General features: G+C 55.7%; 1 long non-coding RNA gene across 1 annotated transcript in view; it reads left to right on the top strand.

Annotated features, from left to right (window-relative positions):
* LOC132501523 (uncharacterized) overlaps window positions 1-17953 on the top strand; it is a 53716-nt gene extending 35763 nt beyond the window's left edge. Inside the window, exon 3 of the long non-coding RNA XR_009534256.1 lies at window positions 17288-17953. This is a non-coding gene — a long non-coding RNA (uncharacterized LOC132501523). The remainder of the gene's footprint in view (window positions 1-17287) is intronic.
* The last annotated feature ends 383 nt before the right edge of the window (window positions 17954-18336 follow it).

The following is an 18336-nucleotide window of genomic DNA, read 5'->3' as shown; positions in this document are numbered from 1 at the left end:
GCATGCTCCCTCTGGCCAGCCTCAGGGCTTCCCACACTTTTCTAAGTCAGGGAGGGTGTCAGTTTCCTAGAGCTGCTGTAATAGAGGGCTTGAAACAACAGAAATTTATTCCCTCCGAGCTCTGGGGGCCACAAGTCCGAGATTGAGAGTACCAGGGCTGTGCTTCCTCTGAGACTTTTTCCAGCTTCTGGTGTGGCCGACGCTTGGTGCTCCTTGGCTTGCCCTGTGTCACCTCAGTCTCTGCCTCCGTCACCTCTCCCTCTGTGTCTCCATCTTCACGTGGCATCTCCTCTTCCTAGAAGGACATCAGCCATACTGGATTAGGGCCCACCCCCATGGCCTCACCTGCAAAGGCCCTCTTCCAAATAAGGTTACATTTGCAGGTACGAGGGGTTTTGGACAAGATATCTTTGGGGGAAAGGGGGACAACTCAACCCACAATCGAAAAGAAACTGAGATCAGGGGCAGAGCCTGAAGCCCTGAGTTCCAGGTTTGAAATTTCTTTAGAGTCTCAAGTTTCATCTTAAAAATTCTTGCATTTCATACATTATTCTCTATTTTAAATTCATGTTTCTTTTCATAGGAAATATTATGTTTTCAAAGTTCTGACACTTTGGTGAGGAGGAACATATATATCCTATGGCTTCACGAGCCTTCAGGACATTTCTAAATTTCCTCAAGGGAATTTATATCCCAGCTGGAAAAGTATCAACCAGCAGAAATTCATTTAATTCCCTTAAAAACCCAGAGAGGCAGATATATTTAACCAAAGAGGAAACTGAGGCTCCCAGAGGTTCATGATCTGCTAAAATCACACCATAATGGACTTTGGTTCTTCTGGCTCCTAGATCGGCTCTTCTGCTGTAAGCGTGTGACGAGGGGGTGGCGGGGGGAGGGTGCGGAGGAAGAGGCGTGTGCCCTTCCCCACACGCCCACATGTGCAGGGAGGGATTTTTGTACCTGTTGTGAAGTTCAGTTCCATGAATTCTGGCACATAAACATAGTTTGCTACATAAAACCATAAATTTTTCATTAAGATAGAAAAGAAAATCCACCCCCACCGCATTCAAATGTTACACTCGCAAATACTCGTGTTAGAAACACCCTTCATTGTTTGCTGTGAGAAGGGGCAGTGTTCTTCATCAGCTCTGCTGGTTATTCAGTGGTTATTTAGAAGGTAGTTAGTGGACTCTTGGCACGGAGAGAGTTGTTTCCAGCAGCTGCTGTGAGCGGCTCTAAGTGAGAGTACTCGTGTTAGGTGCGTGCCCACCCGGCTTCACCCAGCCCCGCCCGTTCACCCGGTCGCCCACCCTCCCTCCACGTAGCAGACCTCTGCTGGGCATCACTGGATGACACACGCCTCTGCCCGCAAGGAGCTCGTGCACTGGAGCACAGGGGCCCCCGACACGAGACATCCTCGTACCGGGGAAGGAGCAAGGGGGAGCCTCGGGGGCTGGGAGAACAGCCCCGTCCGTGTGCCAGGCGGGCCGAGTGTGCATGTGCATGTGCACGTGCGTGCAAGTGGGCAGGTGGCAGCCCCAGAGCTGCCCATCGGCTCGGTCTCACCTGGCATCCATGGCCCCGCCCTGAATCCACCTCCTCACCTCCAGGGGTGGGTGAAGCCAGGACACCCGTTGCAGACGTGAGCACCTGCCCAAGCCGGCCCCGGACGCCAGGCTGGGACCCCTGACACCCCTGCCCTGCCCAGGCATTGGGCAGCCTGGTCCTGGGCCCCCCTTCCCCTGTTTGCTCCCAGAGGCCGTGGCCCTGGTCTGGGGCTGTGTGAGCATCTCCTTGTTTTCACCCACAGATCCCAAGGGTTCTCAGGAGGATCTGCTAGAGGAAGGAGGTAATTAAGGCGACACCCATGCAGGGTGAGTCTGAGGTCTGCTTGGGAGGCTTTCGGTTCTTAGTGGTGCCACCCCGTTGGCTGAGGGAACGCCGGCTCCTACCTCTGAGTATCATGGCGCAGAGCGCCGCACCGCCTCACCGCAGACACTGTTGTAATCCTCTCTACAGGGATTGCTTGTTTCCCTCCCCAGAGAGGTTAAGTGACTTGCCTGGTGTCTCCCAGCCAGGAAGTGGTGGAGCAGGACTGCCTGCCATACGCTGTGGCGTCTCGGCGGTTCCGGCCCCTTGGTCCTGGCCCGGGAGAGGATCTCGGGACACAGTGCAGACGTTTCTCACGGAACCAGCCAGTGCTGCATGTCAGTGAGAGAAACCGGACCGGCCACAGTGCCCACATCTCCCAGCTGCCTTGTCTGGGTGTCTGACACTTCTCCACTTGAGCACCTTTCCTCTGTGTGGAGTTACCTTGTCAGCATCCTTGGAGAAGCAACCCACGCCGCCACCAGCACTGGTGCAAACAGAACCGGGCGTAGATGTCCAGGCTGGTCCTGGGTGGGAACGGCATCCCTGGTCCAGGATCTCTCTGAGTCCTCATCTCTGTTGTGAGTCTGAGGTTCCAGGGGAGGAAACTGAGGCCCAGAGGGGCTCCAAGAGATGCCCAAGTTCCCCCCACAAGTAAAGGATTGACGTTCAAGTCTTTAACGTGCGGTGATGACGAGGGCATTTGTAAGTGTCTGAAACGGAGACGCTCCTGGCACACCAGCGCCGAGGCTGATCTGCTGGGAACAGATTCTAGTAAGATGCCCCCTGCAGGCTGGTAGCAACTCTTTATGGCGAGAGGAATACGGCAGTAATACTACGCACTGCCGCCTTCAAGGGCCCTCCCGGCACGGTGGTGATCCCAAGCGCTTAGCACATAGAGATTGTGTTCGATCTTCAAACAACCCTGCAGACAGGCCTTCTCATTTCCCAGTTGAGGATGTGATGGCGGCAGAGAAGTTATTGATCTGACCGAGACCACCCATTGGTGTGGGGAGGATCTGGTCCTGACCCCAAAGCTTTTCAGTTGCACCCACTCGTTTTCGCTGCATGATTAGGAACATCCTTTGCAAACATGATTATTTGTATCTGCTCTTATACCAGACGCTGGGCTGAACCAAGGGAAGAGGTTTTGTCCACACCAGGTGCACGTGGGGTGCGGCAGGGGGCAGCCGTCGGGCGCCCGGCCGGGGACGGATGTGGGTCCTCCCGCCCCCCCGATACGGTCCTACCTGTCCCTCAGGCTTGCCGCTCAGCAGGCCTGTCCTTCCACCAAAAACCCCGATGGGGGCTGTGCCAGCCTTTGTGAATGAGGGAGGGAGAGGGGTCGACAGAGTCTCGGGGGCAGCGGGCCCCTGGGGTGGAGGGTGGTGGTGAGGAGGCGTGCCCTCTGGGTAAGGTGAGTGTACCTCGGGCCAGTCTGGGCAATCCCGGAGCCTGGGGGGCACTGGGGTCAAAGGCTCCCAGAGGAGCAGGGAAACTGAGACCCCAAATGTGTCTTCAAACGTCTGTGGGCCCATCCGCTCAGCAGCTCCTCCTAGAACAGCTGCGTGCGCAAGCACGGTGGCCCCCGGGCTCTGTGAGCCTCTCGCGGGGGAGCCAGGCTGGGGTGAAGGGCATGGAGCAGGGCGTCCACTGGGGCTTTACAGGAGGCGGCACCAAGCTGCACGCACGGGGGGAGAGCAAAGAGACGGTCTCGTGGAGAAGAGAAGCCATAGAAAGAAGAGCTGCAGCACCGAAAGGGGTGGGGAAGGGCCACGGCGCTGGAGCAGGGCTGGTGCCCATCATCCTGTTGCTGGGCTCCTAGCTGCCGTCAGAAGCAACCCAAGTTTTAAAGAGAGCGCGAACCTCTGAGAAGAGAAGGTGACGTGTGTATAGAGATAAGGACGCGGGGTCAGGGACAATGGCCTCGGCGGCCACAGCTCCTGAGCCAGGAGGGAGCAGGCGGCCACTCCAGCCCCTCGAGATCCAAGCCACAGTGACAGGGCCGTGCTACGTCCAGCTCGGAGGGCTCGAAGGGAAGCTTCTAGATAGGAAACTCTGTTGGAACAGCCACCAATCAGTCACTGGCCGAGGGCCACCCCAGGGGACTGAGCAAGTGCTGGCCAAGTGGCTTCAAGAGCCCGAGGTCGGTGCTCCCAGGAGAGCTGCAGGTGAAGCCACAGGGAGCATCGGCAGCTGACGCCCAAGAGGGGTGCCCAGAAGGAGTCCCAGGGACCCGGGTGTCTGGGTGGAGCCAGTGTCCAGCACAGGGAGCGGAGGCGAGGGAGGCCCAAGGGCTGCGTGGACTGCTCCGTGGGTGTCCGTCGACTTGCTTCCACTCTGCCTTCATCCTCTTTCCCTCCCAGCCCGTCTCCAGTGCTGGGCGTCTCAGGCTCAGATCCTCCAGACACTCTGTCTGCGGCCCCCGGGGATGGGAGAGGATGGTCTCCTGGCTGCATGGAGAGCGATACCCACTGTGCGTCCAGGTCTCTGAGTAAAGACTTTCCATCACTCCCCTCTTACCAATGCCAGGCCTCCTGTGGTTCCGTCGACTTCAAGAGCTTCAAGGGTCTGCGATTCTGCAAGGCAAACTTGACCCTGACCGCCGCTGACCCTCTCTGCAGGCCCTTACGTGTAACTTCAGCTCTGCTACCTCCGTTACCTTGGCTCCATGCGCCTCCAGGCAGTCCGTGAACTCTCACTGCTGTTGCCCCTTTGTCTTTGAGCCCCTCTCACTCTATGGGGCTTGGGGAACCACAGGTGATAAACACACGGGCCAATCTGCGGTTGCACCGGGAACCAGGCTCTAACTATTCACCCATCAGCTTGCCTGGGACAGATGCCAGCCCCGGGGTCAGAGGCAAGACTGGTGTTGGGGCTTGGATCCAAGGTTCTGACTCAAGCAGAGACAGGGCTTGAGTAAGAAGTCAGGGTGGAGGGCGGAGGCTCCAGGGGACTGCCAGGCCCGCTTGCAAAGTGGCTGTGCAGGCTGGCCAGGGCAGGGCACATGTAAGCTGGGGCTTTGACTACAGCAGGGTGACCAGGCAGGGCTGGCCTCAGAGGCCAGGCCTCGGGCTGTAGGGTCTGGAGTCACCGTAGGTGAGGAGGCCCGGAGGTAGATGGTAAGCAGCAGAGCTCCAAGGGCCCCGGAGCGGAAGGCAGGGCATCAGAGAAGACCGGAGAGATGGGCTGGTGAGGCTGGTGGGCATGGCAGGCAGTGTCCAGACACCAGGGCCGGGCAAGTGGCGCCTCCCCTTGTGGTCTGGGCTGAGGATGGGCTCCACTTTGGACCAGAAGCTGTCTGTCCATGGCCCCCAGTCAGGATGGGCCACAGCACCGTGGCCTGGGGGGGAGGCTAGGCAAGGGCCCTGGGTTAGGGTGGAGAGGCCAGTGGGCCCAGAGTCACAGAATGGAGAGAAAACGAGATAGACTCTCCAAGGGCTGGCGAGAGTGTCACTCTGGAGGAAGCCGCCCAGTGGCAAGTGGATAAAAAACACATTCCTGGAGGAGCCCAGAGACGGGGACTCGGGGGAGGCTCTCAGAGGAGGGCTGACTGAGTCAGAGGGCCTTTATCCTCATCTCTGAGGGCGCCACGCGGGGAGAGGCAGCCTGTGGTGAAGGAGCGTTCAGCCAACGCCATCGCAGGCGGGTCAGGGCGGGGCAGTGCCCAGCAGGCCCCGCCCTCCCAGAAATGTTGCTGCAGAGCCCAGGCCTCCGAACCCTAAGGGACATATTTACCCACCAGGCCTCTGGATGTCAGCCTTGCAGGCTTGGAACCGGATTTGCCAACTCGGCAAGATGGATCCATCTCTGGGGGAAGGGCTCACATTGACCGAGCTCACGTGACTGATGGATAAGACATCGATTTATCAATAATGAATGTCATACGGACCAACTTTTTATTTATTTTGGCTGTGTTGGGTCTTCGTTGCTGCACGCGGGCTTTTCTCTAGTTGCGGCGAAGGGGGGCTACTCTTTGTTGCGGTGCGTGGGCTTCTCATTGCGGTGGCTTCTCTTGTTGTGGAGCAGGGGCTCTAGGCACGCGGGCTTCAGTAGTTGTGGAGCATGGGCTCAGTAGTTGTGGCTCTTGGGCTCTAGAGCACAGGCTCAGTAGTTGTGGCACACAGGCTTGCTCTGTGGCATGTGGGATCTTTCCAGACCAAGGCTCGAACCCATGTCCCCTGCATTGGCAGGCGGATTCTTAACCACTGCACCACCAGGGAAGTCGCTTGTTGAAGTCTTGAGGAGAATTCCTTCTTCTTGCATTTTAAGTTCTGGAGGCCAGAAGTCTGAGATCAAGGTGTCAGGAGGGTTGGTTCCCTGTGAGAGGTGTGAGGAAGGACATGTTCCAGGCCTTTCTCCTTGGCTGGTAGATGCCACCTTCTTGCTCACATGGTGTTCTCACTATATGCAGGCCTGTATCCAAATTTACCCTTTTTATAAGAACACCAACCGTATTGGATTAGGAGCTCACCCTGTTCCAATATGACCTCATCTTAACTAATTACATCTGCCAGGACCCCATTTCTAACTAAGGTTGTTTTCCGAGGTCCTGGGGATTAGGACGCCAACATATGAATTTTAAGGAAACACAATTCAAACCATAACAGAGACTGAATTCAAAGGAGGGTGGAAAACCAGGTCTGGGCATGGCCAACAGCCATGGCAGTTCTAGAGGCTTCAGAGCAGGAATTAAAAGAACTGATTTAGAGCCCACACAGTTGGGCCAAGCAGCTGCCCCTTAGCCTCTTGAGAGGACTGGCTCACCATGCCCAGGTGCTGTGTCTCTGTCGTCAGAATTCGAATCGCAGCAGGGAGCAGCTGGCTGGTATAGTTGAGCCAAGAGCCTGACCCCTCAGCCCGCAAGGGGGCGGCAGGAGACAGTGGGGAGCCGAGGACAGGGCCCTCCGAGGTGGGCCCTCCAGACCGTGTCCCACGTGGAGGAGTCACTCCTGCGTGCACAGGGGGGGCGGCAGGGAAGAGGGAAGGGGGCAGAGAGCAAGCCTGTCCAGCCCTGCCTCTTTTAAGTGGCTTTCACACCTCTGCTGTGATCTGTGTGCATTGATGTCCCGGCCTAATTCTCAGAGAAGGTTCGCAGATGTGGACTCTGAAGCTCAGAGGTCTGGCCGGGAGCCTGGAGGCCCAGGTGCCCCTGACTCCACCGGGGAGCCCTGGGCCAGCCCTCTTTCATGGGGAGCATTTGGGCCAGGTGAGCTGTAAACACCTTACAGCCCGAATGTCTGCACGGGTAGTGTGTGTGGAGCAGTTTCTACAGCCCCTGCGTCCCCTCGTCCTCACGTCCTCCTACGAAACTGAGGCAACAGCCTCCCAGCATCGGGGAGGGAGCTGGGGCCATAGTCCCAGGAGGGCTGGCCGGGGGAACGCGCCAGGCTATTTTTGCCGAAATCTCGGCTTCTGTACACTTGTGCCGAATAGAAATACGAAGACAGAATCTAGGAGGAAAGAGAAAGTGTAACTTTACTCTGCCAGGCAAAGAGGGAACACTGCAGCCTAAGCGCCTCAGAAGACTGTGCCCCCAACCCTTCCAGAGGGTAGTGAGGAGTTTTATAGCAATAGTTCAAAGAGGGCGTGATCAGCTCACGGACATTTTCTGATTGGTTGGTGGGAGGTAAGTGGGAGTCGGCATCATCAACCTTCTGGTTCCAACTGGTCTGGGGTCTACATGCTTGTGGGCAGCATACCTTCATTAATCGTTAACTTCTCCCACCTGGAGGGGGTTTCAGCATCTGCAAAACAGCTCAGAGATATCGTTGTGTGTACCCATTGATGGGGCACCAGCCCTTTGCCCCAAGGCTGCACTATTGTTTCTCTTGACTTTGTTTCTCCCTTGTCTTGCATTCCCTCCCTCCCCTAATTAACAACTGCTTGAATCTGCCTCTTGGAACTCAGGGAAGGTTATGGAGGCTGAATGAAGCCTGTTTCCTGTAATCAAAGAAATGGGGGACACAGACTTCATGCCCAGGAGCCCCACAGGGCCCTGCTCAGGATCATTATCTGTTGGGACTTCCCTGCAGGGCCCGAGAGGAACCCGTGGGCATCCCTCCTGAGTACACGGACCTTCCACCCCCCCGCCCAGGCTAGGCCTCCCGGCAAGGTCAGCATCCCGTGCGGCCCGGACCCCCATGCGGTCACTGATGGGAGGCCTGGGCCAAACTCTTCTGAACAGCGAGCTACCAACATGCAGATGGCCTTGGGGAGTGAGAGATGACCTTGAAGCGGAGGTGGGGTAGAGACTGCCGCCCCCTGGCCCTGGGTGCGTTCCCGCCTCTGCCTGGAGGGGCCTCGGCTGGCGGCCAGCTTGCCACCTCTGGGTGCAGCCACAAGCTTGAAGCCTGTTGTCTGAACAGCCACAGGGACTGGGATGTCTTTGAGGAATCACGGAGAGAAGGATATCCAAGCTACAGGAGCCTTCAGCTAGGAAATAAGGCTCCGAGAAAGGCGGTACTTGGACAACTGGACAAACCAGACACTGGGCTGGTTCCTGACCTTCACACTTCTGCTCTCCGAGAGTTCCTCAAACTGGGGTCCCCTGGGTCTGCTTGGGAGCCTAGGAATTCTTTACAAAGAAGACGTTTAATCGGGTGTTTGTAACCTAAGAAAAATCTAAAAGGAATACGATTTGCATATTCTGGCTCATCCTGACAAACCTCTAATAAGTGGGGACAGCCATGCGCTGTCTGGGGCCCAAATCACGTGGGGCTCTTTGAACTACTGCAGGCTGGTGAGAGAAGGACCCAGAGAAGCTGGATGATGTCATGGCCCCCGGCTGGGGAGGGCGGGCAGCAGGGAGGGAAAGGCAGGCAGCCCCAAAGAGGAGCCAGGCCTGCGGCTCTGCAGGTCTGAGGTCTGCGGTTCCCGCCAGCCTCCGGCAGCTCCAGGGCGTGCAGCTCCTCTGACACAGCCCCGTGACTCATGCCTCATTTTGGCTCAGTAACTGGAGCCAAGCCAGGGGCAGAATTTTCTAGGCTGTGTGGCAACAACATCAACCATCCTGAGAGAACTGGGTGGGCCAAGGTTGGGGGCGGGGCTTGCAGCAGAGGTTGGGAGGCTCTGAGCGATCCCCAGGGCAGCAGGGACTGTGCAAGAGTCAGAAAGAAGAAACCGGCCCCGGACACACGCAGAGCCCCTCCTTCCAGGCACATCCATTGCGTGACTCCTACCCCTTACCCCCTACCTAACACGGTTCTTCACGCCCTGCCCTGAGGACAGCCTTGCGGGGAGGGGCACCAGGAAGCCCACGGGTGGATAGGCAGGTGTCCTCCCACGGCTGGTCAAGTTTCTGCGATATTGGTCATGGATTCTGTTTGGGCCTCTGAGAAGCTGTGCTTTGCCCTGCCCTGGAGGTGTTGACAGAGTGGCCTGGAAATCTGGGTCAGCAACAGGCAAGCCCCGACAAGTGGCCCCAGTGTCAGGAGAGACTTAAGAAAGCGTGAGCTCAGCTGGGGACCGAGATCCCACTGTGATGACACATCTCGTTTCCGGGCCCGCCCAGAAACCCTTTCTCTGGAGGAAGCCTGGTGTAAGGGAAGGGCCGGAGCTTGGAAGTCTGGCTGTGGGTTGTCACAGAGCCCTCAGTTCCCTGGGATTTGGACTGGAGCATCTCGGGGTCCCCCCTGGCTGACCCTCTGGCCAGTGACTTCCTTTGAAGCTGGCTGACTGGTGCTTCAGCCAGCCCAGGACGAAGGAGTAAACCCTCACAGTTAGTAGAATCCTTACCCCCTACCCGGCCCCAGCCCCAGGACAGCCTAGACCAGGGCCATTGGTCCCCTAGGGCCACCACCAGTGGGAAATCCCAAAAGGACAGGGAGCTTTAAAAGGGGGACAGGCTCTCAACTGACTTCATTTGGAGCCAGGCTCCAAGAGGCTTAAGAAGGCTTTAGGGTTCTGCTGGCAGTGGGTATGAAAATCCCTTTGCTACAAATGCTCTGAATTTCTCTCATCCATCCATCCATCCATCCATCCATCCATCCATCCCCGCCTGCTCGTCTGGCCCAGCTGATGTCCGGCGAGCATCCTAGCACAGATGTGGCTGCGGCAGCTCCTCGGCTAGAAAAGCAGTGGTCCTGACAGTCCAGCCACTTCAGCCAGCCCCAGGCAGCACCACAGACTCAGACCTTGAGATATCGTCCACCAGGGATGGAGCAGGAGGCCTGATGAGGACACAACTTACAGCAATGGGGACACGATTCTGCCTCAGCACAGCCTGGACCTCTGCCCCGAGAGCAGGGAAGGGCCAGGCTAAGGGAAGTGTAGCCTTACACCGAGGATCCCAAGTCCCTAGGTAGGAGAAACGTGCAAAAGCTGGGATGAGGAAACCAAGACTTAGAGGGAAAAAAGTGCCTGGCCCAGAGTCACTCAGAGTCAAGGTTGACCCAGGAACCTGGAAGGGGAGGGAGGAGAGGAAAGAAGGAGGGGAAAGAGGAAGGGAAGGAAGAGAAAAGGGGGGCTCTGGAGCTGAGGCTGGAATTAGCAGGGGAAGTGCAGAGATGTCCTAAGCCCCAAGCCGGCTCGCCTGGCCTTATCCTGTCCAGAGGTCCAGTCGCTGGGCGCTCAGGGACCCACACAGCCCCACCTTCTCCTGGTGGCTAGGCCTGTGTTCCCGCTGCTGTGTGCGCCTGCCCTCTGGTGGCAAGATCTGCAAGTGCATCACCACTGTAGGATGCAAATCCGTTCAGCACCTACTGTGCACCAGGTGCAGAGCTGGTAGTCAGAGAAAAAGGAAAATGGCCCCAGTTCTGAGAGCGCATGGATTAAGGTGGAAGACAGAGGAGAAAACAGGCCATGATAATAAAACGAGGAAGGGACTTACACTGGGGAAGTTTGGGGTGTTACAAAATAGGGCTGGTTTTAAACAGGACAGCCTCAAATCTGGGAGTAGGAGCCTTTCCCAGCAGGAGGCACCACCAGGTCCGGGAAGATTTTGCCAGCCTCCACTCCGGAGGCCCTAGGCTGCCCAGGAGGGGTGGGAGGGCCCCAGGGGTACTCTCCAGTACTGGTCTGTCTGCGGCCAGAGCCCCAGAGCCAGAAGGGACGCCTGGAAGAGGTTTGTGACTGTGTCTGCAGAGGAGCCTTGGGGCTGTGGCGTGAGGGGTGGAGAGGATCCCAGTCCTTCTCCCTGTCTGAGCCCAGCCTCACACTAGACAGGCCTCGGGGCCAGTTAGTTAAGTACCTGGGCTTCGGAGCCAGACTGTCTGGGGCCTCACGGCACCATGTGACCTTGGGCAATCCCTCTCTCCGAACTTCAGTTTCCCCATCCGTAAGATGGTAATAAGGCAAGTGCCCACCTCTGAGGGTGGCCATGGGGGTTAAAGACACTGGCACAGGAAAAGCACATGGAACAGTATGTGGCACGTGGTAAGTGCTGTTTACACCAGTCCTTTCTTTTAAAAGTGTCCCCTCTCGGGACTTCCCTGGCAGTCCAGTGGTTAAGACCCCACCTTCCAATGCAGGGGGCGCGGGTTCGATCCCTGGTCAGGGAACTAAGATCCCACATGCTGCGCGGTGCGGCCAGAAGTTTTAAAAATAACTAATAAAAGTGTCCCCTCTCTCGCTCTGATGCCAGACAGTGCCCATGGGGCAGAGACCCCAAAAGAGGTGTCCCGCCCGAGGACACTGGCTCTGCTGAGCCTGGAACCAAGAGCTGGGCACAGGCCTGGGTGCTGCAGAGACTGTGCCCTGATTCCAAGCGCCCTCGTGTGATTCCCCGAGGCCCGGAACTGCTCTCCTCTGGGAGGGCTGCTCTGGATTCTCCCACGGGCCCTGTGGGCAGCTGCAGGCTTATTTCTGAGCTGCATCGTCCAGTTTGCATGAAAGCATTGGCTACAAGCCACACATGTATTGAACTTGTCTATCTGGGGGCAAGCTCTCAAGCCTCACCACTCAAAGTGTGGTTTGATGCTAACCAGCAGCATTGGCGTCATGTGGGAGTGGTTGGAAGTGCAGACTCTCAGGCCCCGCTCCTTACCTACAGAATCAGGATTTTCTGTAGGTCTACAGAATTTTCTGTAGGTCTACCTACAGAATCTGCATTTTAGCCAGAGCCCAGGTGACTCACATGCACATTACACCTTGAGGAGCAAGAGTGTCTTAAGCAACGGGGCTAAGGGGGCAAACGAATTGCAGGGTGATGCATGTGCCCACTGAGCCTTCCCTGGGCAGCACCCCTGCCAGGGCCCAGAAATTCCAGGGATGTTGGCCAAGTTCAGAGCCTCCTGGCCTCCACACAGCCCAGGCAGCGCTGGCCAGCGAGTGCTGAGAGGGACAGAGGCACACAGGCCCCTGTGAGCCCAAGTCTGCCCAGGGGGCGTCAGGAATCCGAGCTGAGACTTGAGGGGAAGAGTGGAGTTGGCCAGGCAGAGGGCGTTCCAGGAAAGGGGACAACCCGTACCGATTCCAGGGCTGGCGTTTTCAGAGGAGAGGACCTCGCAGACCTCATCCTAACACCGTCAAGCCCTGGGGCAATCGGAGGCCCACATCCTCTATAGCTAAATATTTTAAAGCTATAAATCAAGCTCATAAACTATTAAAGTATGTTCCAGCCTCTTACCTTGACAAATATGCCTTCACGAGGGCCTGCAAGGCCAGGTTCAAATTTAGAATTTTGGGCCTCCTTGGAGTTAGACACCAAAACGTGATGGTATGGGGGAGCCAGTTTTGCCTGCCCCCTTCTGCTCCCCCCCCACTGCACCACGAGGATACATGCATGCAGGCACACGCGTGCAATCGGCCCAGCCTGCCCATCCTCACACCGCTGCCCCCACAAACAGCTGCCTCCAGTGGCCTCCAGGAGGACAGACCCCAGGAGCAAGTCCTCGGAGTTCCTGGAATTGGAGGAGGGTGACTCTGGGAGGGCGTCTCCTTGACCCCATCGGGGGGGGGGGGCCCAGCTGGAGAGGCTCTGTGACAGTGAAACTGTGATACCCTCTATAAGATACACTCTAATTTCAGGGATGTTAAAATGTCAACAAAATATGCATTTAAAAAATTTTTTTATTGAAGAATAATTGATTTACAATGTTGTGTTTCTGGTGTACAGCAAACTGATTCAGTTATATGTATATAACTGATATATATATATATATTTTCATATTCTTTTCCATTATGGTTTATTACAGGATACTGAATATAGTTCCCTGTGCTATACAGTAGGACCATGTTGTTTATCTATTTTATATATAGCAGTTTGTATTTGCTAATCCCAAACTCCTAATTTATCCCTCCCCCACTCCCTTTCCTCTCGGGTAACCGTAAGTTTGTTTTCTGTGTAAGTCTGTTTCTGTTTCGTAAATACATTCATTTGTGTCATATTTTAAATTTCACATATAAGTGATATCGTATGGTATTTGTCTTTTTCTGACATACTTCACTTAGTATGATAATCTCTAAATCCATCCATATTGCTGCAAATGGCATTATTTCATTCTTTTTTTATGGCTGAGTAATATTCCATTGTATATATGTGCCACATCTTCTTTACCCATTCATCTCTTGATGGACATTTCGGTGGCTTCCATGTCTTGGCTACTGCAAATAGTGCTGCTATGAACATTGGGTGCATGTATCTTTTTTTTTTTTTAATAGATTTTACTTATTTATTTATTTATTTATTGGCTGCATTGGGTCTGTTGCTGCGCGTGGGCTTTCTTTAGTTGCGGCAAGCAGGGGCTACTCTTTGTTGCGGTGCGAGGGCTTCTCATTGTGGTGGCTTCTCTTGTTGCGGAGCACAGGCTGTAGGTGTGCGGACTTCAGTAGTTGTGGCTCTTGGGCTCTAGAGCGCAGGCTCAGTAGTTGTGGTGCACAGGCTTAGTTGCTCCGCGGCATGTGGGATCTTCCTGGACCTGGGATCAAACCCATCCATGTCCCCTGCATTGGCAGGCAGATCCTTAACCATTGCGCCACCAGGGAAGCCCCGCACGTATCTTTCTGAATTATAGTTTTCTCCGGATACATGCCCAGGAGTGGGATTGCTGGACCATATGGCAACTCTATTTTTAGTTTTCTTGAGGAACCTCCATACTGTTTTCCATAATGGCTGCACCAACTTACATTCCCACCACCAACAACAAAAAACATGTGCATCTTATATTGGATGTCCAGCAGCCTTCTGATTCCCTGGCTGTGAGAGTGTTTTTAAGCCTAATGTTGCACTGAATCTATAGGTCAATTTACATGTTATTAGCAATATTGACAATTTTAAACCTTAATGATGTTAAATCTTCTAATCCACAAACAAGGGATATCTTTCCATTATTTAGGGCTTTAATTTCTTCAAATGGCATTTTGTAGTTTTCTGTGTAAAAGCCTTGCACTTCTTTACAAAGCCTTTTTACAGTTATTCCCTCTTCAGAGCCTTGAAAACCCTCTGTGACATAGAGATCACATTCTGTACATCAAAGATGCCTCAACTAGTAAGTGACTGAGCTGGGATTTAAATCCCCCACCCGCCAGCAGAGCTGGGCCTAGACTTGCTCTGCTGGGGGCCGCTCGTTCCAGCCCCTAACTGCATAGGGACGGGACATCTGTCCTCCATCCGGGAAACCTGCTGACCTGGTGACAGTCCCTCTGACTTGGAGGGGGCGTTGGAGGGAGGGCCAGGGGCAGGACTGGCATGAGATGCTCAGGGTCAGGGAAGGAAGGTCCAGGGGAAGGTCTCACACACAGGCTACAGGCAGGGAGGGAACCTGTTTGGTTGAAACAGTGTCCCCAGCCCTTGGCTTCCATGAAAACCACCTGGGCGCTTAAAAAGTTCCCAGCGTCCAGGCTCCACCTCAGACCAATTAAAGCCGAAGCCTGGGAGCAGGGCCAGGGAATCCGTAATCTTAAAGTCACCCAGGTGAGGCTGCAGCTCGGGCGGGGAACCGCCGGGTCAGGTGGTGAAGTTGCCGTCAGCCCTGACCCATCAGCTCTGCCCCAGCACACACTGAGGCCAGCAGAAGAGTCCAGACTTTAGATCAGACAGACCAGGCTACAGTCCTGGGTGTGGATCTTGGTTCCATGTCACAGGTTCTGTGACCCTGGGTGCTTGACCTCTCTGACCCTCCATCGATTAATCTGTAAAATGGAGACAGTTATACCTACCTTGAGAGACGGGATCTGTTTCTCCTCATCTTGAGCCTGGCCTGGCCTGTGACTGCTCTGACCAGCAGGGTACAGCAGAAGGGACGCTGCACCAGCTCGGGGTCTAGACTCACAAGGATTGGCAGCTCCCCCCTCCCTCTCTTGGGCCTCTTACCTGAGTTTTCAGGTGAGGAGAATGAGGCTGAGAGGTGACTTGCCCACGTAAAACTATCAAGCGCTCACTGCCTTCCTGGCTCTGAGGGAGGAAAAGGCAACATCTGGGGCAGCAGATTTGACAGACTTTCAGAGTTTGAGTCCTGGCTCGGGCACTCCCCAGCTGTGTAACCTTGGGCTGCTAGATAACCCTCTCTGTGCCTATGCCACTTCTTTTGTAAAATGATGATAAATGGTTGCCCCTCAGGGCTGTTGCAGGGGTGAACTGGGAGTACCCTGTCTTTTGACGCAGCGGCTAACAGCTACTGTTGACAGGGAGGCTCTGCCAGCCCCGGCCTGGAGGTCATTAGGGGCCTGGCTGCAGCTATGTTGATCTGGTGGCTTATTTTTGAGGAAGAAGCAGGACCCAGCACAGAAGCCCCTGGGAAAACCCCCTGTTTCCCACTGGTCCCCTCTTCTCCCCTCTGGAGACAACAGAGCCATCCAGGGGGTGTCAGGGTGGGGCAGGATTTCCCCTCTTGGGACAGACCCTCCCTTCCTCAGCTTGTGTATCAGAGCCAAGGTTCAAGTGTCGGGCGGGGCTGGGGAGGCAGCATAAGCTTTGCCCTCCTCCTGAAGCCAAGGGCACGTGACCCCACCTTTTCCTAGGGGTGAGCCAGATGCCAGGTGGGCCTCCTGGCCCCTGGATGCACGGGTCACCTCCTCTGGGCTCTCCCAGTTCTGAGGCCGGTGGAGGCACATGGTCCTGCCCAGGTGTGCCCGGTTCCCAAGAGCCTCGGGGCTCCTGTTCCTCATGCAAAAACCTCAGACCTTCTTTGTGCTTCTCCCTGGTGAGCGCGTCTCCCTGAGCCACACCGACCACCCCTGCGTGAAGTCCGTCTTCTCACTGTAGCATGTCGGTCACATCTCAGATGACAGTGGACAGAATCTGGTGCCCAAAAGGGCCTCAGAGATGATCTGATCAAGCCTTTGATCCGAAAATTATTTGTATTGTAGTCAAATATAATCGTGATTTACCATTTTAACCATGTGTAAGTGTACCGTTCAGTGGTGACTGATTTTTATAGCTGGGGCAACATTCATTCACATGAAATTCTCAGCAGAAGCCTGATATAAAACTGTCCACGTGGGCCTCCCTGGTGGCGCAAGTGGTTGAGAGTCCGCCTGCCGATGCAGGGGATACGGGTTCGTGCCCCGGTCTGGGAGGATCCCATATGCCGCGGAGCGGCTGGGCCCTTGAGCCATGGCCGCTGAGCCTACGCGTCCGGAGCCTGTGCGTCCGGAGCCTGTGCTCCACAACGGGGGAGGCCACAACAGTGAGAGGCCTGCATACCGCAAAAAAAAAAAAAAAAAACTGTCCACGTACTGCGGCCCATGAAGGGCTGGGCCTGCACCGCCCCTGCAGGAGCAGGGAGGGGGCAACATGCAGGGCACGAGGGACAGAGGCGGCCCTGGCCGTCATCCCCGCCACTGCCCCTGCTCTCCATCAGGCAGTTGGCCCCCTTGTCCTCGCCCTCCAGGGCTGGTCTGACCCGTGAACACCCCATCCACTCGGGGAATCATGGCCTGCAGTGCCCACCGGGACCTCCAGCCACAGGTCAAGGCTCTGTGGACAGTGGCTTATGGCAGGTCTGGGTGATGGACGAGGGGATGCTGGGCCTGAGCCTGCCAGATAGGGACCAGGAGAGCGGGATGCTGTCTAAAGCACTAAGGGTGGCCCATTCAGTGCCAGGAAGGACCTGCTGCCTGGCAGAGCCGCCCACAGAGGCACAGTTCTGAGATGACTGGGCAACCGTGGGGCTGTGAGCTCAAGACACAGGCCCATGGGGGAAGGAGCCTGGCCATGGGCCAGCCCCCAGGAGCCCCGTCAGGCACGCTTGGACTGGATGGGACACGTTGGCTCCGTCCGTGAGATGTTGGCACACTGCCCGTCTGGATGCATTTCTTCTGAGTGAAAAGCGGGTCACGAGTGAACCCCTTGGCTGAGGCCTTGCGGTCCTCTGCCTCTGCCCAGCGGCGGGAGGCGCAGCGTGAACAGGGAGGGCCCTTCGGGGACGGAGGGAGGGAGGGAGGAGAGAGGACCCTGTGTCGCTGGTGGGCAGGAGGGCATCCAGCTGCAGAAGGAGGCTTTAAGTCAGGAGATGTGATGACTTTGTCCTCCACACAGAGGGCCCACGACGCTCCCCTGCTTCCAAAGGCTTGAAGGAGGAAAACAAGGAACATAGGAGACGGTCTGTGAAGAAAAGCAGATGAACAAAGCACTTGCAGTTCAGATGAGAAGCCTCCAACGTGAGTGAGCACGTCTGCAGCCTGAAATCCCACAGCTGGGCGGTGAGCTGCCGGAGCTGCTACTGAGACCTCACATCCTGCCTGCACCGCACCAAGAGCAAGTGCTGGAACTTCGCAGAAAGGTCGCGGGGGGGGGGGATTTACCGCGCGGAGGTAGAGAAGAAGCTCCCCAACGTACGTGGAAATATCAGCCTCACGGTCACTGGAGTGACCTCCTGCAGGAGGAGACGGGAGAGGCGACCAGAAAGAACAAGCTCCTTCCCTCCAGCAGAAACATCTCACCTCTTCTGAGAAGGAAGCTGGAGAAGAGTGGGCGCCAGCTCTTCCCACTGGGGGGAAGCCCAGCTAGTGAGAAGCGGGGGGGACGCGGACACCAGTCGTGGAGGCAGAGGCCCGGGACCGTGGGTCAGCAGGTCCCCAGGGCAGGAGGCCGCTGAGGCTCCAGGACTGAGGGACCCGGCTCACTTGTGGGGGTGATGCCACATTCGCAGCAGCAGCCCCGCGGGCCCAGAGACCTTTACCCGTTTCCTCTCCTAAAAGCAATTTTGATCAATAGTTTTTAGTTTAGTTGCTGTTATTTAATTGAATACCGCACCTGCTCTTATTGGAGTTTAATAAAATTGTGTTTCCTAAGACAGTGTTCTTCAAAGATGGATGATTTTGATATAATCATTACGAATACATTATTTCCACTTCATTGGACCCTCTAGAGTTAGATGGGATAAGTATTGCATTTTGATTGAAACAAAAGGTCCACTATTACTTAACCTGTAATTGAACTTGGACATGCCGAGATGGAGACGTGTGAAAAATAAATCCATTTCTATATTCTGGGGGAAAAAAACGATGAGAGTGGGCTCCTGCCCAGGGTGTCTCCTGAGGGGCGCCCTGAAACCCCGGAGCTTCTCCACGGATTTAACCCTTCAC

The sequence above is a fragment of the Mesoplodon densirostris genome, chromosome 14, assembly GCF_025265405.1.
Source record: "Mesoplodon densirostris isolate mMesDen1 chromosome 14, mMesDen1 primary haplotype, whole genome shotgun sequence".
NCBI lineage: Eukaryota > Metazoa > Chordata > Mammalia > Artiodactyla > Ziphiidae > Mesoplodon > Mesoplodon densirostris.
This window is presented reverse-complemented; position numbering and strand designations above follow the sequence as displayed.